The sequence below is a fragment of the Suricata suricatta genome, chromosome 4 (genome assembly GCF_006229205.1).
Source record: "Suricata suricatta isolate VVHF042 chromosome 4, meerkat_22Aug2017_6uvM2_HiC, whole genome shotgun sequence".
NCBI lineage: Eukaryota > Metazoa > Chordata > Mammalia > Carnivora > Herpestidae > Suricata > Suricata suricatta.
Genome location: NC_043703.1, coordinates 103,581,708 through 103,600,817, shown reverse-complemented (window position 1 = coordinate 103,600,817; position 19,110 = coordinate 103,581,708). Strand labels below are relative to the sequence as shown.

At 37.5% G+C, this 19,110-nt stretch overlaps 1 long non-coding RNA gene across 2 annotated transcripts in view; it reads right to left on the bottom strand.

The window, feature by feature from the left end:
- LOC115289001 overlaps positions 1-19,110 on the bottom strand; it is a 70,780-nt gene that overhangs the window by 38,841 nt on the left and 12,829 nt on the right. Inside the window, exons 1-4 of one of the 2 annotated variants that reach the window (XR_003907323.1) lie at positions 9,166-9,181; positions 8,975-9,064; positions 8,378-8,436; positions 5,928-6,008 (exon numbers count right to left, since the gene is read on the bottom strand). This is a non-coding gene — a long non-coding RNA (uncharacterized LOC115289001). Of the gene's footprint in view, positions 1-5,927; positions 6,009-8,377; positions 8,437-8,974; positions 9,065-9,165; positions 9,182-19,110 lie in introns of those variants that run through there. The other variant, XR_003907324.1, reaches the window with a different exon arrangement.

Sequence of the window (19,110 nt, the reverse complement as noted above, 5' to 3'; positions counted from 1 at the left end):
AAGCTAGGTAATGCAAATTGGTAGCTTCTAAAATATATGAATGATGATTGATCCTAGAAGCTGTCTTTTCTCAAATCTTTACTATAGGCCAGTAATGTGCTAAGCACTTTCCAAATATTGTTTCACAACATTCATAGTAACCCTATGAGCAAATTCTTATTATCCTCTTTTTTCAGAAAAGGAACCAAAACTCTGTACTATCAAGTAACCGATTCAAGGCATATAGCAAATAAGTGGCACATTAGCAGGTCTCTCTGATTTCAAAGTCTGTGTGCATAACCCTTACTCTATACCAACACCTTGGGCTCCAGGACACCCAACATCTCACCTCTATGGTTATAGCAGAAACGGGATTCCGTATCCTGTAAATTTTGTGGATGCTACTATTTGTGACAAAGAATGTTCATCATCACCCACTCTTCTAGGTATATGATGGGGACCACAGGAAAGACAGTTAACAGCCATTTGTTAGGAAGTCTGACAATAATTGTCTGGCAGAGAAGTGGCTCAGGGAAGAAATGGTTCAGCACCACCCATTCTCTCATAGTAGAGAAAGTTTTGATACAACTCTAAGAAGGGAAAACAAGAGACTTGTGGGGTTGTTGTTTTTTTCTTTTACATGAATTAATTCATTTTATTAAGCATGCTGTGTCTTCTTAACTGAATGGTACGGCCTCTTCTGGGCCTCCCTGTGGACATCCAGAGGAATCACAGATCCTTAGGAGACAGAACTGAACACTAAGAATGAGGGGTGCCTGGGTGGCTCAGTCGGTTAAGCCTCCGACTTCGGCTCAGGTCAGATCTCACGTTCGTGGGTTCGAGCCCCGCATCAGGCTCTGTGCAGACCGCTCAGAGCCTGGAGCCTGCTTCTGGTTCTGTGTCTCCTTCTCTCTCTGCCCCTCCCCCTCTCATGCTCTGTCTCTCTCTGTATCAAAAAACTAAATAAAACATTTAAAAAATTAAAAAAAAAAAAAAGAAGAATGAAACCTATGCTTTGCAAACCTCAATGGAGATGCCAAGGAGCCTCACGTAGGTTGAATCTGTGCCAAATTCTCCCTTTGAAAGTCCTTGGAACTTACATGATTTTTTCCCAGCAATTGTAGTCTTGTACTTACAGCTGGTTCCTTCTGTGGGATTGCTATAACAGGTATTAGTTATTACTCCTGCTATGATGTGCCTCTCTCAATATTACATTATCTGCCTCGTTATCTGCTCTGTATACCATTACCGGTCTGCCTCAATCATCCCATCCATAAAATGGGGTTAATAATATTGGTCCTTGTCTACCTTGAACAAATACTGCTGGGAAAAAATGGGAATATAAATTAAATTGCTTGCTGTTCTTTGGAAGAAAATTGCCTTAGAAACACAGGCTTATTATTTCTACATAGAAAAAGCAAAATATATTAGGGTTTCCACAATGTTGCTAGCTGTGATTTTGCTCTTTTTTTAACCCTAGGCAGAAGGACTACATTAATTCTAGTCCCTAGGTGAACCTTTTATTCCATTTTCCACTGGAGGAAAAAAAAAGTTACTTTGCAAAGAAAGGAAAGAAAGAAAAAAAAATGTAGTATTCCCAAACCTCATTTACGGAACATTCTGTTCTCCAAATTACAGCACAGCAAGCAGGCAAGTGGGAACTTTTAGAATCCTGCATCCAAGCCGGTTCCACACAGCACCCACTAATACAAAATGGCTTTAATTACTTTAATATAAATCCTGGAAATGTGCAGATGGATTGTAATAATTATGCAAAACTGCGATGGTCCTTTATAGAAACACAGATCTCGCTAGCTTAAAAGAGAATGAAAGGAACACAAGTTCAACACAATATGTCAGGAAGCATATCTCCTAAGAAGTCCTGTATTTCAAATGCCAAGCTGTACGTTTCATCGGATGTGGCAGTTGTTATGGAAACTATGCTTTTTGATTGAATAGCAGAATAAATACCTACCTAAAATCAGCATGATGGGCTAGTGCATAAATTAAGAACTCCCCAAGACAACAATTACTTGGAGTTCTTCCTTGAGATAAATTTGAAATATACACATATGTAATCTATTATGAGTTTAAATTTTTCTAAACTACTCTTCCTTACCTAGAACTGTCAAACCTGCTTCACTATGTGTGTGAATATGACCATGTGTTTACCCCCAAACACACACCTCACTCACACCCTGTACACTTAAGACTTACTGAATGAAAAATCTCATGTTTTGCCAAAAAGGCAAATTCTTTTTATCACATTTCTTCACTTTCCTTCTGAATTAGTACAGGAGAAGCCTTGGGAAACAAATGTTGAGTTATTATTATTGTCATTTTTAAATCAAGTGGGTCATACATAAATGTGGAAAAATCCCCAGGCATGAGAGAAAGGTCAGTTAAACATGGTTTTCATATTTTCATGAGTCTGATATTAGACTGTTGCTGATTCCTATTGATATTAACAATCTTTCATAAATCATAACACAAATACTTCTCTGTGTAGATATAATTCACCCATTTGCTGACTTAATTAAAGGCTCACTGTATAAAGTATGAAATAAAACATATTGAGGTTTGTTTCCCTCTTTCACATTTTACATGGAATGATGCACCAAGGAAACAGTGAGAGTGCAACAGGCACCCATATCACAAACTTCTCCATCATGGGCATGCCTTCGCCCATTGGATCAACATCTTTCAATTTATTAGCATGACAAAGGACACAATTATTTTGGATATGCCTGAATGCAATTTTCATTAACTTTGCAATGATTTATTAACAAAAGTGTCAAGAATGTAATAAAAGCAGCAGGACTCCTCAAAATGCCAAAATAAAAAAAAAAATGAAGAATACAGCAGAATTTCCCAACACGCCTTACGGCATCAGGTCAATAAGGTTGCCTGATTCCATCAAAAGCATCACCATGGTGAGTGAACTCTGCAATTAACAAAGAGTAAGCACAAAAAATGCTAATATCTCATTTGAATGTAATTATGCACAGATTACTGTTCACTGGAACAAGAAAAGGGATTTTAATTGTCATCCAAAGTTACATGCAAACCCTGGATTCTAGTTAACTTCTTTTTTTTTTTTTTTGGTTGAGGGGTTCATGTGAGAATAAAGCTTACAGTTCACAAATTCTTATGTTCAGGGACATTGTAAAAGGCACTGCCTTTGTTTAAGTGATACAACTTGCAAAGTTTTAAAATAACATCGTTCCATGTATGTTGGCAAGGTTAGTTTGTAATAAGTTTCACCATCGTTTGCATTTTAATACTATTTGATCTCATTTACATGTTTAAATTTGTTCCTGTAATAAAATTCATTAGTATGTTTATCATAACCACATAATGAATATAGCCCTTATGTAAAATAAAAAATTGAAAGTACATTAGAGACATTACAAGCTGTTTGAAATTACTGTGCTTTGCATATTATACCTTATTAATTAAATTATAAATTATTTATTTATGTATTTCTTTAATCAGGGGCAAGCACTAGAACAATATTATATTAGTATAAGAAACACAATACAACTCAAAGCTAATTCACACGTGGACCAATTTTAAGTAAACGCATGCAGATCCATTTTGCCATGGGGCAGTGAGTGCCACTCCCCCTGCTGAGCATCAAGGGATGCAAAATCACTGTTTAAAGGAAAGTGGAGGGCAGAGGGATTAGAAATGTTTCTTGTGCGAGTTAAAAACTGCACTTGTTAGTATAATATCTCCCTTTGCTTTCTCATTTTATTAGTATAATTAGGTCAGATATGCAGATGGAAGCAAAGATCAGACCATCATAGGAGCAAATACCATGTCCATTTTATTTGGAGTCCACAGAAAAGGAAAAAGTAACCTTTTCTCTTCTTTTTTCCTTTGGTTTCCTTTGTCAGCAGTGATAGAGAATATGAATAAGATAGAGATGGAGATAAAAAGAGAGAAAAAGTATATTGGAAAATGAACCCAAAGTTGGAGAAATAAGCATTAAGTTCATTTTTCTCCATTTTTAAATCATTTTGTTTTTAATACCATATGTAGAATATCTGCTATCTCTTTCTCGTTATATTTATGTGACTCAGATTTCTCTAAGTTAGTCTCCTAATCCCTGGTTTGAGCACACTGGTCTGATTACAGGCTCAGCCTATGACTATACATACAACAGATTTGCCTGTTTTGATAAGCAATTACTCCTGTCTAGCTCGTCAAACATGATGAGCCTTACCCAGGGCCTTCTGTCCTTTAGGAAGCCTATGGAGTCAGGGAGGGAGAGAAAACGGCCTGTAAATAGACCGCTAGAGGTGGAGAGTGCCTGGGTTTCAGAGTCAAAGAGGTCTGGATTTTAAACATAGTAGTCTCTTTTCCTTCCAAATAAGGATAATCCTAACTAACACAGTAGTTCTGATGATTAAATGAAATTAATACGCTTAAGTAGCTTAGCATTGCTACATAGTAGGTGTTCAATAAATGTTAAATGCACAGCTATTTCTGTGCAGGGACATAATCAAACCATATACCAGAATCTCCTCATAATTCTGCAAGCCTGCAAGGCATGCGGGAGCTCATTTTTAATAGATGTCAGCCTCTGATACAGGAAAAAGGTAGCTAAATACTGAGAAGGGTGATGTTCAAAGCTAATGACAAAAGACACTAATACAAGTTAATTATAAATATCTCTTTAAATAATAAAAATAACTTAATTTTCTTCATCGGTTTTAAGTTCAGTGTGCAATTTCCTCCCATTTCAGTTTCCACAATTTGGTAAACACCAGAAGAGAAGAGTAGGTGGGGAAAGCAGTAGCATCAAGAGAGGCTGCAGGATGAGGAGAAGCCCACTACTGTGAATGTGTTTGGTTTCTAACTTAACAGGGTCTTTGGCAGATTGCTAAAACCAAGACATATCTGTATTCACTTTTTCTTGGCACCCAACTAAACCTTTTTTTCTGAGCTATTCTGCAGTTAGATGGAGCCATATAACTGAGTTCTGGCTAGATAGACAGATAACTGGATAGACAGAAGTGATACATGCTATTTCTAGACCTGGTCTCTAAAAACTCCTACCAATCTGCCATGCTATTTCTTTGTCCTCTACCCTCTCTGTCTGGATAGAAATGAACCAGCCAAGGACACTGAGTCTTCTGGAGACAGGATGGGAAGGGCCACTGCATGGAAGGAACATGGGTCCCTGAATGTGTGAAATAAAGTAACCTCCATCCTAATTAGACTGTGTCAAAAAGGAAAAAGAAAACTTTGTTGTGTCACACCACTGAGAATTTAGACTTTCTGTTACAACTGTTAGCCCATCCTGAGTAGAACTCAGTCATCATGAAAGGTTGGTAGTTTTTGTTTTTCTGAAAAACTTCCTCTTATTGGAAATATAATTCTACATATAATTCATTTGATTTGTGTCAGAAAAAGAAAAAGATGCCCTAAAATTATTTTTAATTTTAATGAAATTTGACTAAGATAATACAGTTCTGCAAGATTCTCTCAACAAAGGAGTTTTCTGTGGTTTAATGTGTATTTTCTGTTTTTATACATGGTTTTTATTTTTAAATTTACATTCAAAGTTGATACATAGTAAAGTCTAAGTTTAAGGTATATAATGTGTTGATTTGATACGTGTATATATTACAATATGATCAACACCATAGCATTAGCTAAAACCTAGTACTATAGGTATTTTCTAAAATAATAAATCATCACTGAAAACATATGACTATACATTGTGCTTTTAAGTACTGTCAGGTATAACCTACAGGACAGGAAAATTAACCCTTGAGGAAGAAATAAACCAATACTTATAGATGTTCATTATAAAGAAATTAGGTTCACTGAACAAAAGGTTTCATCAAAACACATGTTTCTAATCAGTTTGCTCTGCTTTCCTGAGGGCAAATTTCCAGCCAAAATGCTTCATTAGTGAATAATCAAGATATCCCTACCTTTGTGCTACTTTTGAACTGGAAGCTATCAGTGGGCCACATGTAAAGGATGCATAAAGGGACACACTGGACACAAAAACTCTAAAATCAACAAATAAAATAGAAGCATAAATATGTTATGGACCCACTAAGTCATTGAACAATGTGGGATGCCACATGAGAAAGCAATGTTAATAGAGAGGAGAAACAAAATTGAATTTTATCACATTTCTAATAATTCAGTAGGTAAAGAATCTCCAGATGGTCTAATATTCTATCAGTTGCTATTTTGATCAACACACTAAAAAAATCTTAAAATATCAATTGCACCTGTCAATATTGAGCATAATATAAAACATCTTTTATAATCTGTGTGCATTTTCTCAATGTTTTTTAAAGCACCCAAATACTCTTCATTGGTTATGGTCTATAAGCATGAGATTGAGGCTGTCCAAAGTAAGGGCCTAAAGGTCCATTCAAAATTTTATTCAATTTGCTTTACATGGTAGCACCCCACAATTCAGATGGTCTATTAGTAAATACCTGTCAAGACAAATATTATGGTATGCTCACCAGCAAGAAAGGACAAAGACATATGGCTTAGTTCAAATGAAAGTAAGCATTAAAAGTAATTTAGGGGTGCCTCAGTGGCTCAGTCAGTTAAGTGTCCAGCTTCGGCTCATGGTTCATGGGTTTGAGCCCCACGTCAGGCTCTTGCTGACAGCTAGCTCAGAGCCTAGAGCCTGCTTCAGATTCTGTCTCCCTCTCTCTCTCTGACACTCCTCTGCTCTCACTGCCTCTGTCTCTCAAAAATAAATTAAAAAAACATTAAAAAAAGATTTAAAAAAAAGTAATTTAAACCAAGAAGCAGAGCCTATAGCCAATTGATATAGAGTAACATTTCTTCAGAATAAATGAAGAAAACATGCAAACAACATATATACAAGTAATTTGCCACCTGGACTCCATTTATATCTAGTTGTATATTTTAAAAAATGGTATGAGATAGAAGGTGAAAGAAAAATAAAAGTAGGGCAACTCATGTTTGTTGAGCACCTACTATGTGAACAGGGCTCTCATTCCCATATCCCCATGGAAATGTGTCTTTTCAAGGGTACCATGACCTCTCATGGTTTTCCATATCCAGCCTGGATTTCTGCCACACTTGGCCCCTGACCAATGTGTTTGCCCAAGTCCCAGCTCATAGCTTCCCTGGGATGTCCTAAAAGCTTTTCAGATTTTAGAACATCTTACCTGGGAATCTTCCTGCCTCCCCAACCTGCCACAGACTGCTCTACCTTTCCCAGTTAACAACTCTCTCTTACCAGATTCTCAGGTCAAAATAGTCCATCTTTCTTGACTCCCATCTTTTCTCACATCCACATACAGAAACAAATCCTGTCAGCTCTACCTGTAGAGTATATGCATAATCTAACTGCTCACACCTCCACCGACACCAGACTTCAGTTCTCTTTTTAAAACCCTAGATTATGTCATTGTCCTGCTCAAAACCTCCAATCATGCCCAGGATAAAAACTAGGGTTCTGACATTGACCCCCCAGGCCTGTATGATCTGGCCTCACAGTTCCCTCCCTGACTAGACCTTCCACCTAGCCCCACTCACGCACTCCTCTCCCGCTACACCAGTCCCTTCGCAGTTTCTTCTTACAATGGAGGCACACTGCTGCCGTGGGGCTTCCGTGCCTGCTGTTCACCCCGCCTAGAACATTCTTCTCAGTGAGACTTTTACTCAAGTGTCATCTTTACTGATGACCTTATTTAAAATTGGCATCTTCCTACTTCTTGCCCTAGCATTCTGTATTCCCTTTTCTGCCTACTCTTCTCCATAGCACATGATTCCATCTGTCATTTATTTTATTTATTGTCTGACCTCCCCCTTTAGAATGTAAGCTATATGAGGGATGATGTTTTTTCTTATTTGGTTTCCTGGTTTATTTTCAGAGCCAAGAAACCCAACATGCTCAGGAGGATTCTATTGTACTATTTTTTAAGTAATATTATTTATTTATTTATAGTTTATTGTCAAGTTCGTTTTCTATTGTATTATTTAATTCAAATGGATCTTTTGAGTGAGGAATTATCAACATTGCCATGTATTCGTTAAAAAAACTGAACCTTAGAAAGAATAATATTCCAAGTAGCAAACGTGGGAAAAGGAAGATAGACAAAACTCAAGGTCTGCGACATCTCATTGTTTCCATCACATCACTCGCCTTTACATGAAAAAAACACGTTATTTACTTAAAGCCTACTTGGGCTCTAAAGTCTGAGATGAGTCAGTATTTTATTGTTGTTTTATTTTCCCCCCTTATGTAATCCATTTTGCTGCATTTCTTGGGTTTATCTGAATTTTAAAAACTATCTAAAAATTAAAATAGTATTACATCAAATTTTTAAAAGTATTTTCTTCAAAGTTTATACATTATCCAACCAGAAACAGAATTACTTACTGAGGTGAACCAGCTTCCTAGAGTACATCTGAAATTTTAAGATTTCCTTTGGTTTCATGCTATAAGAAAAAAATTCAGAAAATAAGTTTCATGGACTCATCATAATATGATCATAGATCATAATTCTATCATAATAGAAAAAAATCTACTCTTTGCACTGATAATTCATTGTTCATCCAATAGACACATTAAAAGAAAAAAAAAGGACAAGAAGGGAGGAGGGGAGGAATGGAGAGACAAAAAGGGATGAAAAAAGGTCTGAAGGTCAAGAGTGTTTCACTTCATAAATGGGTAACAGTCATCCTTATTCAAATCTGTATTCCAAAATTTAGAGAAAATTTAAAGAGTTCTTCTAATAGATGTAGGGACCTTTACAGACTATAATTCAATTGAGAGAAGAATTTGCAGTTGGGACTACATGTGGAAGAGAAACCAAGGGCTAAGAAATTCATACCCTGCACCCACAGAAAAGAAATAAACTAAGTTTTGTTGATCTAATTTGTTTTTAAATAAGGTGTGCACACGTGCAGGCATGCATGTGTGCGCACGTGTGCGTACACACACACACACACACACACACACACTGCAGACATTTACCTTAAGCCACTTTGAACTCTGCAGATTTCCACAATTATTTGTGATTCTGAAATTGGCATCCCTTTTTATTAACGTATTGGATATTATTTTCTGTAGAAAGATTTGCCCTATTTAGACATGAAAATTCTTCATTCTTGTTTAAACAAAATTAAAGATAATTTTAATATAAAAAAGATGTAGAAATAACATACCTTCCACTAACTTCTAAATATTAAATTTAATTATGTGAAAACACGTTCTCCAATGGGTATGTTTAAGTCAGGAGGATGAATTTGAAGCCACACATATTCCTCTCACAAAAGCCAGTTGCTTCTAAAGGGATCAAATATAGATGTTAACACCTAAATATAAGTAAATAAATAAGCAGTACCCTAGCAAATTTTAAGTCAAAATAACAACTGGCATTATTACTTCTAAAATTTGAGAATGATTTTTCAATTCTCAAAAAGGCCTAGATGAACAGATATTAATTCTGATTTATCCCCTGTTTGCCTCCTAGTCATTTTAACACTCTGGCTACACAAGGTGAAAAGCATGGACCAGCTGCCTCTGCCTCACCTAGGAACTTAGGAGCAATGCAGTATCTTGAAGCCATCCCAAAGCTATTGAGTCAGACTGTGTTTTATCAGGGTCCCCAAGAGGTGCATATGCACATTAAAATTTGAGAAGCATTTATGCACTCTATTGAGCAAAATATTTTTGCTTAGTTATAAGAATTAAACTACCTTTGGACAATGAAAATATGGACACAGGAGTAAGCTGTCCTTAGATAGAGAAGAGACTATCTTGAGGACCCCATTTCTTTTCCTTCTCATTTTGTATAATGAGTAAATGTTAATGGGGAGCCTATATCAGCAGTTATGGCTTCTTGAACATTGACTCAACTAACCTGAAAGCAGTGTCTGAGCTCTGTGAAGACCACCATTATCACTGAATAAGAATAATTTCATTCTCAAGTCAAACATTTAAATGATATAAGATTCCAATTTAATTAGGACAACAATGTAAAATCAGTTCAAATAAAAAGCAGGGACAATCTTCTAATGGATTTAAATTACAAGCTTGTGACAGACTATGACAGATGACATATTTACTTTTCATACAAGCTAAACGAATATGTTAGATAAAATGTGCTGAAAACACAGCAAATTTGAAAATAATGAAACCACTGATAATATATTTTTAAAGAACACTTTCTCTTGTAAAGGAAAATAAATCTGCAAAGCCAAACAGTTAGTTGAAATGGCAAAATCCAATACATTATTGGAGCTTAGTAATGAGTTGGGAATTTGACCTTTCTTCAGAAATTGAAGATGCTCTAATCAGAATTAGCCAGGTGCATACTGGGGTCAAGCGCCATCCTGAAGTTTCGCTAAATAGCTTCTATCTCGCCTCTGATCATAAATGCTTCAGATCCCAGGCTTTGACATCTCAGTGACTTCAGTATTGTGGTTAGGCAGCTGCCATTTATTTCATTTTCAATGCATCAAGTTTTGCATGCCTTAACTGGGAGCCTTTTGGCAAAATATTTAATCTAATAAATTCATGATCTAGCATTTTATCTTCCTTATCATGGCCTGCATCTCTTTAAGAAAGAGAATTCAAATACAACTGCAGAAACTGAGTGGAAAATGAGAATATAAGTGTACACATGCTTGAAGACATCACAGTGAACTAATGACTAATTACTGTGCAATTGAATACTAATGGAGAGACTCATGAAATCAACATGAACAGGAAATGAACTCAATATGACCAGTGGTTCCACAATTAAAATCAAATAAATGCCTAGTAATAGAAAGACTTAAAAGATATTACTACAACCAGTCAATTATTCTTCGGGTTACACTTTACTAAAATAAGCATAATGCTAGGTAGAAGTAGCTAGCTGGATATCTTTTGAAAAGTTAATGTGCATCTGAAATATGAATTATAGTACTATAATTATCTTCAAATTAAAGTATGTAAAGCTAGTTCAATAGTAAGTCACTTATTAAAGCAAATCAGATAAACATGCATTTCAGGAAAGAAACTTGAGAGGTTAACTTTCTAGGACCTCTTAATTAATTAACTGTCGCTCCAAATGTTTTAACTCTTTAATCCTTGGCAGTCCAGTCAGAAAATTGCCAATAGGAAGCTCGCCTGGGCACTGGGGGGAAAAAGCAACAAAACAAACAAATTTAAAAGGCCTCTACCTCCAATGCCTAAAGGGGTAATGGCAATTATAAAAATTGATTAATAAATTTACCACCACTTTTAAGAAAACTGCATGCATATATCCTTTAGTTCTATTTCATTTACTTCCTTTCCACGACCCAATGGCTGAATAAGGCAGACTGAAATAAACTGCAATATTTTCTCTTGAAAAGTCTACTCACTTATCAGCTGTGGATCTAATCAAGGACCTAATAAGTCCATAATGGTACATTTGCTTCCCAGGAGAAACCACTGTTTCTCATCGTTCCAGAAAATACCCCCTTGCAAGGTGCAACCAAGAGCCACAGACTCACTGCAACAGTCTAATAATTTGATTGGGAGCCCTTAGGCAGGGATAACTTAAATTACAATTAGAGAGCCCTCACACTGGTGTTAACATCTGTGTACTGAACCACTGTATACTGATTAAAGGTTTTTAAAAGAGAACTAAGTACTATCCACATTAGAGATGAGTCTAATTCTAATGGCCCTCGTCCTTGGTATGTAATACTTCAACATCCCCTGCTGAGATTCCAGCTTGTGAATCCAAAGAATGCATACCCGGGGTAATAACTGTCTCAGAAATGTCCAACTAGTGCTCAGGTGTAAACGGGCAGCAGGGCAGAGCCCTGGGAAGGGAAAGAAAGCACTGTTCATTTCATCGCTCTTCCTGTGTCTACTTCCCCCTGACTTTGTGGCTACAGAGTCGAGGTGTTTTTGTTTTTGTTTTTCTGTTAAAAGAGTGATTCTAAGGAAAGGGTCAGAACTCAGAGAAATTGCCATGGGGGCACCAATTAATGAAAGTTGACATGAATGAGGACACGTGCACTGCATCCTCAGTGTCAGTCCTGCCTCGTTCTTAAATGAATCGTGCATGCAAGGAGAACAGAGCAAGAAGAAAGCAGAGCCACAGAGCTCTCCCCCAACACCCTAGCCACTCTGCTCCTTCCCCTCCGTTCATTAGGGCCTTTTTCAAGCACATGGCTGCAGCAGATGTCCCCGAGAGAACATTTTGTTTCCCCCCCTGCAGCCAGGCTCAAACACCTGGGCTCTGACATGACGTCCGGTGGAGGCTATTTTCTTTTTCCTTTTTTAAACTTTCCTTTTATTTGGTTTGCATACAAGGCTAATAATGAGGTTTAAAAAACTATACACAATCAGTATACAATTACACTCATCGGGAGCCTGACATGTAATTTCTGATAAACCCGTATAACTATGAACAGCAAAAGGAACCACGGAGCGCACACAATGTGTGGGGTCATCAGAACACAATGCCAACACAATCTCTGCGTCATGTCTTGTTGCATAGTATTAATCAGTGCAAACATTGTTTGGGAAATGAAAGGGGAGAGAAAGAGCAGTTTCCCAGCTGCTACTGCTTTGCCATCAAATCTGATAGTTCTATCTAATACAAGAGACTTCAGTAATAAAGCTTAGAACCCACTAATGATTCTCGAGGAGTCTACTTAAGCTGTTCAAAATGCAATGAAATAACACATCTTTAGATGTAATCCCAACTCTTCTGATAATTTCACAGTAGACATTTCTTTAGCAAGTTATTTATTTTCTTAAGTTTAGGAAATGTATTAGCATCTTTAACTGGTACAATAGGTGGTACTGAGTATCCACATTATCTAAATGATCAGTGTTCTAGGCTAATCACTACAACTTTGTTTCAAATTTTCAAATCTTGCATGTTGAAACATAATTATTTTTCTGTTGATTGTTACAGGGAAAGGATACAATAAGGTTTCATTATGAAAGAATTATCCAGGACCATAAAATGACAGCCCAGGTCACTGGGGAGCCCAATGCAATACTACTGTCAATACTATTGATATGTCTTAGGAAAAGTGAGTCTGGGAAATGCAGAAATGTCACAAGCTTTGTTTTACCTTCATTTTAATAGAGCACAGAATGACCTGTATGGGAGGGGTTGACTACTTCAATTAGGTTTATGCTATTTTCAATAGGCACTTCCAATCAGTGCATTTAGCTGGAAAGCAATTCCTGACTTTATTATTACTGTTGTCATCCTTAAAATGCATTCTATTTATTTTTTTAATTCGCCAGGAGGAGCAAAGAGAAGATGGGAGCAATAAAGAAAAGGAGCCAGTAACATGCCCTTAGGGACCAATAGTGAAGGGAGAAGAATCACAGGGGAAGAGAGATAGGAGATGAAAATGAAAGACATATCTTATTAAACCATCATAATTAAGAAGTAATAGGTATTCATAAAGAGACCCGTGCCCAAAGGCCTGAAGATGTCTACAACAGCAAGGGCAAATGTTTTCTAATAGGTAATAATCAACACATAATCTATGTTAAAAACCAAACCAGACCCTGCAAGAATGAGACAGCAGAGTTCTACCTTTTCATAATGCCCCTGCCTCCAGTTCAGGGTGGACAGACCAAAACTGAAACTAACTGAAGAAAAGAAAAACTGGTGACCCCTTTTCAAGTACACGTAAACTCTGGCAAACACAGCGATAAAGAGCATTTGATAACAGAGCACCCTGCTCCCCATCACCTGTAGCTTATATTATGGGATGGTCCCTGGCTCTGTACCTGAGATTACAATTGCTGCCAGAGATCCAAGGGAATCAGGGCCTGATGATGAAACTGACCTCACATTATTCATTTCAGCACAAGACAGGAATTAATTGGATGGATTTTCCCTCAGCTCCTGGACTTTAAGTTAGCTGGACCTAGGAGTACTGACGAGACAAATCTGAAGGGAAGGAGAAACACATTTAGTCCTTGGACACCCCCTAGTGTCTATGTGTGCAGGAAAACATCTCACAGGTATCCCTTTCTGCTACATCGAAGAATGACAAGTCCGGCTCCTAAAGACCCAGGACTCTAACCCGGTGGGGGAATCTGCTTTCTTTGCAGGTCAGGAATCAAGGACTCAAAACCCCTTTCAGATACTTCTGGAATTTCTGCTTGCCATTAACTTTGTCTAATGTGGCAGACTTTGTCTCAAGAAAATGTGAAAAATTATGGGTGGAGACAGGACAGATCTATAATTTGCTTCACCCTCTCCCCCCCAAAAAAAGATGAATTGCACAGCTAATATACAGGACGCAAAATGAAAAAGAGAAAGAGAGGGAAAAATCTATTTCAGAGAATATATGGTAGTTTGTCTTTATATACAGAACTTGGGAGTGTTTGAATAAGTTCTGTGATATATTTATGTTTACCGATGTGATTGGACGTGAATACTGAATAAAGTCTGGGAAAAACTGCTTGCTACTTCTCCCAGTCAGCAGTTCTTTGAGCAGTATTTCATTTGTATGACGAAGATATAATTTAAAAGTGGCATGGAAAAGCTTTAGTGTAAGCACCTTTCAAAGTTCCCACAAAATTGTATGTGAGTCCTTTTCCATGAAGGTAAAATAATATTTTGTGTGTCTCAGATTCATCTATGAACTAGGCTTTCTCTGTTAAAACACTGTTAAAATTATGAAGTGTTACCATGAGTTTCATCCATGATCATCTCAAAAGTGTAAGTGAGCCAGAATGTCATTATTATGTTTGGCTGTTAGAAATATCCCCAACTGCCCCAAACTACACAACTCTAGGAAAAGCATCTTCATATATGACTTACTGGAACTTCAAGAGACACTTGCTATTTTCCTAGTTTTTCTAGCACAATGCTTTCACACCATTGTTCTGGGGAAGCACCTCGCCATTCTATTAAATGGTGAACATATATTACAGCAATACATAAAAGCACATTTTCCTGCTGCACCTGGGTAGGCTGCAACCTACAGGAGATAGGATTCTTTACAGATTCACAGAATTTTAAAGGGCAAGGCTCCTCAGAGACCACCTAATTCATATTAGGTGTATTGTATTAAGGAATGGGAAGTTCAGAGTGATTTCATGACTTGCTCAGAGCCACACGGCAAGGCTGTCAGAGGCTAGAGCAGGAACCCAGAAGTCCTGCACCCAGCCCCTTTTGGTCACTGATGCTTCTAAGTTTAAGAGTGGTTAGTGAAAACTTCATGGATGTGACTATATAACCTGTGGCAGGAAACAAGAAGGCTGACTGTAATATTTGTATCCTCTGTGTTGGGGACATATCCCCTGAAAGCTGAAGGTGTCCAGCCAGTCCTGTGGCAGCCACCCAGGAAGATTCTAACCATGGACTCTACCGCTCTCCTTCCCTTGACTTTCCCTCTGCCACTCTGGTGACAAAATTTACACTGTAGAAAGAGAGCAAGGAACCAAGGGTGGAAGGTCAGAAACATCTCCCCGCTCCCACCTCCAACCACCACTAGCACCACACACAAGCATGTGAATGAAACAGTTTTGTTCCTTCCCCAGCAGGAAATGCTACTGTTTTAAATACCAAACAAAGATAGCTCTTGCTTCTGGTTACAGCCCATACAATAAATAAACTTATTTTTAAAAAGGAATCTTGTCATATGGTAACAAACCTATATAATTCTCTTGATCTTTAATCTCTATGCCAATGTCTTTTTTACAGATTATGGCCTCAACCCCTGACAAATCTGCTTAGTGAATTTTTGGCTGACAAATCTGGCAACACAAATGCTGTCTGAAATACATTCCAAAGGCTAAACATTTTCATAATAGCTACTTTACATAGCCTAGTAGGTTTCCCTTTAGGACACCAATTAGATTTTTTTTTGAAGTGACAGTGTTAATTTTTATGATTACACACAGAACTGAGATTTTTATTTAATGCACTGGGCCTTCTTTTAATGCTTTTCAAGGGGATCAACCATTTTCCCAACAGACGGGTGTTACAGCAGGGGTGATTATAGTAATTTTTCATGTAATTGGGAGTCACCATTTGGTTGCTATCTTTCATATGCCTGTTGACTCATCATATAATCCTTCATAATGGAGGTTTGTTGTATGTCACAGGAACAGGCCAAGCAGCCGGGAAATAAACAGAGGAACCCCCTGGCTGCTGGGGAACATGAAGGTCTTTAACATCTGCCCAGTTCTTTAGACTGCAGTCCATTTTACTTAATAGCAGTGACCAAACACCAAGAGAGAGGTTTCGGAGGATTTGGGGAGAATCTGGGTTCTCTCGCAAAAGAGAGGTCTCAAAAAACAGATTCTATTACACATCATGAAAGCACAGTTTTAAAAAGAGGAAGTGCAAGTACTCATTAAAATTATCAAAGTTCCTTCCCATAAGTTCAAGAATTTTAGACCAAAGTAAATGCAGGATGTTGTCCCTCAGGTTCACTTATCACAATTCCACTTTTCATTTCATCTTTTGAATCTCCATAGTCAGCAAAGTGCTTTAATGGAACACATAAACAGAGGTTACGTATCAATGTTAGATGCTGTGAGAAATGGGTAAAGGTCAGAACTGGAAAGGGGCACATCTGAGTTCTTCACCCCATTCTGTCATCCTGGGAGAGACATGTGTACATACTTAAGCCTCTAATTCCCTTAAAAAAGAAACATCAAAATAATATTATTTATTTGAGAGAGACAGAACGAGCAGGGGAGGGACAGAAAGAGAGAAGACAGAATCCCCAGCAGGCTCCACACGGTCAGTGAAGGGCCCAAAGCACGGCTCAAACTCCTGAACTGTGAGATCATGACTTGAGCGGAAACCAAGAGAGGGACATTTAACGGACTGAACCACCTCGGTGCCCCACCCCAATATTATAAGGGAAGAGTAGCATCACTATTATTCATGACTCTGCCCAAGAAAGAGGTGAAAATAAACAAGAGTAAGTCTAAAAATATTTTTTCTGTTAAAGCACTAACTACTAGCCTTAAGGTTTGACTTGAGATGAGGATTTCTGTTAGCATTCTGCCTTCTTTGAACCAGGAAAGTCAGCACAGCCATCGCTAATGTGTGTTCCAGCTGATGCTCTGTGCAGATTTCCTTTGGAATTTTCTAAGAGCTGCTCACTTCTATTAAAAATGTCTGGGGCACCTGGGTGTCTCAGTCAGTTGGGTGTCCGACTTCAGCTTAGGTAATGATCTCATGGTTTGAATTCGAGCCCTGCACAGGGCTCTGTGCTGACAGCTCAGAGCCTAGCGACTGTTTTGGATTCTGCAACTTCCTCTCTCCCTACCCCTCTCCGGCTAGCATGGTCTCTCTCCTTTAAAAATAAACATTAAAAACAACTTCTAAAATGTCTAATGAAATGTCTCTTTACCATTTGCTTCTAATAGATTAAGAATGACTTATTTTAGCTTATCAATGACTGTTTTTCCCTTCATATAAGGCCCATAACTATTGACAGCCATGTTGCCTGAAAAGCATTTCAGCTGGATGCAAATCTTACATATTGATTTGACAAAGAACCTGCATTTGTGCTTTATTATCTAAGTACTTTTTTTATAACTCAAGCACAATATTAAATATGCCCAATCTTACTTAGTTCCTGAGATCTGAGATAAGGGTCGTTTGCCTCATTAACCATGTGTTACAAATTAGACATAATATGAGTTAGCCCTAGGTTAAGTATCTTCAACAAATCCAATGCAATTATATATTACACTTAAAATTTTTTTAATGTTTATTTATTATTGAGACAGAGAGAAATAGAGCATGAGTTAGGAAGGGGCAGAGAGAGAGGGAGACACAGAATCTGAAGCAGGCTCCAGGCTCTGAGCTGTCAGCACAGAACTCGACACGGGGCTCGAACCCACAAACTGTGAGATCATGACCTGAGCCAAAGTCGACGCTTAACCAACTAAGCCACCCAGGCGCCCCTGTATTATACTTTAAATTAGTAAATATAAGACAACTAAAAAAAAAACTTAACCATACAAATAAAGTTTATTTAACCACTTTTAACTCCTATGACACCAAAAACAAATACAAAATAAGATCATCCTATTAGAGATTAGAAATGTGTAGATGTCATGTACTTTAGACTGCTGCTTAACCATAATTATTTCCAGCATTTAATATCACATACCCATTGCCTTCAAAAGGTGATCAGTGATCTAGGCTTCTGATAGAAACTAGTTGAGGGGCACCTGGCTAGTTCAGTTGGTAAAGCATGCAACTCTTGACTTCAAGCCCTATAACGAGTACAGTGCTCACTTAAAAAAGAAAAAAAAAGCAGCAGCAGCTAGTTGAATAGCAGACCATCAAAGAAGACAGCTGGTAAAATTTGTCTATTTTGGTCTAATAATTATCTCTAATAAGAAAGAGTAAAGACAATTGCCTCTATGGTAACCAAATCTGTAAATAATCGACCAGATAACTTCATGCTTTCTAGGAACCTCTAATCACTGAGACACTTTAATTACCGAGTATTCATATCTGTCCAGTGGCACAGAAATTAATAAGTACATTACCAATGGGTAAAAATGAACAAGCTTTCAGAATCAGGATTAGAAGTTGATCATAAACTATAACCACCTTTCAATTTACACAAAAGGAATAAGACTCCTTTGTGAAGTTCAGTTCTACTATTTAGATCAGAAGGACATTCCACTGATTAATGACTTTTATCCCACTCTTAATGTTCAAGACTGCAAAATTATAAAACTGGCTTACAGGTGACAGGCCATTCTTTTCTCCAACAGAGGAAATATTTTCTCAACTGAATTCTATTTATATTAAATTTGCAAGAACATCTTGCCTTTCATGGCTTCCCTTTGTTGAATATGAATATTCCTTTTTTTAATAAGTAGGCTCCACACCCAACATGGAGCCCAATGCATGGCTTGAACTCTGACCCTAAGATCAAGACCTGACCTGAGATCAAGGGTCAGGCACCTAATCAACTAAGCCACCCAGGTGCCCCATGCACATTCCCTTTCGATGAACTACTTATATCCAGACAAATGACACTGATCAAATTATAGAGGGGAAAAAAATGCACTCTGTCATATTGCTTTATTACAGAGCTAACAACTTTTTTAATTCCATTAATAAACTTGGTTTGGCAATATTTCTTATCATTTTCCTCTGTTTT